At 52.7% G+C, this 406-nt stretch overlaps 1 protein-coding gene across 1 annotated transcript in view; it reads right to left on the bottom strand.

Moving 5' to 3' along the window:
• The window catches only part of dapk1 (death-associated protein kinase 1), a 55044-nt gene that overhangs the window by 19353 nt on the left and 35285 nt on the right, over positions 1–406 (bottom strand). The window lies entirely within an intron of this gene.

The raw sequence follows: 406 nt of genomic DNA, 5'->3' as shown, positions 1-406 counted from the left end.
GAGGACTGTGGACCCAGATGGAGGACTGTGGACCCAGATGGAGGACTATGGACCAGATGGAGGACTGTGGACCCAGATCCAGGCTCTAATGTAGCAGAACCTTCCTGCTCTTCCTGTAAGTTTCTGATTTTTTAGATTCAGTCAGTTCTGATGGAGCTGAACCAGGAACAACTTCCTCCATCCTAGTCTGGAGACGGATCAGAGGCAGAGGAGCCTGATCCAAAACCACCATCCATCCATCCATCCATCCATCCATCCATCCATCCATCCATCTGTCCATCCATCTACCCAACCACCCATCCACCCAACCACCCATCCATCCCTCTGTCCATTCATCCAGCCACCCACCCATCCATCCCTCTGTCCATACATCCACCCATCCAACCACCTATCCACCCTTCCATCC

The sequence above is a fragment of the Nematolebias whitei genome, chromosome 8 (genome assembly GCF_014905685.2).
Source record: "Nematolebias whitei isolate Nwh7 chromosome 8, NemWhi1, whole genome shotgun sequence".
In the NCBI taxonomy this organism is placed as follows: Eukaryota; Metazoa; Chordata; class Actinopteri; order Cyprinodontiformes; family Rivulidae; genus Nematolebias; species Nematolebias whitei.
This window is presented reverse-complemented; position numbering and strand designations above follow the sequence as displayed.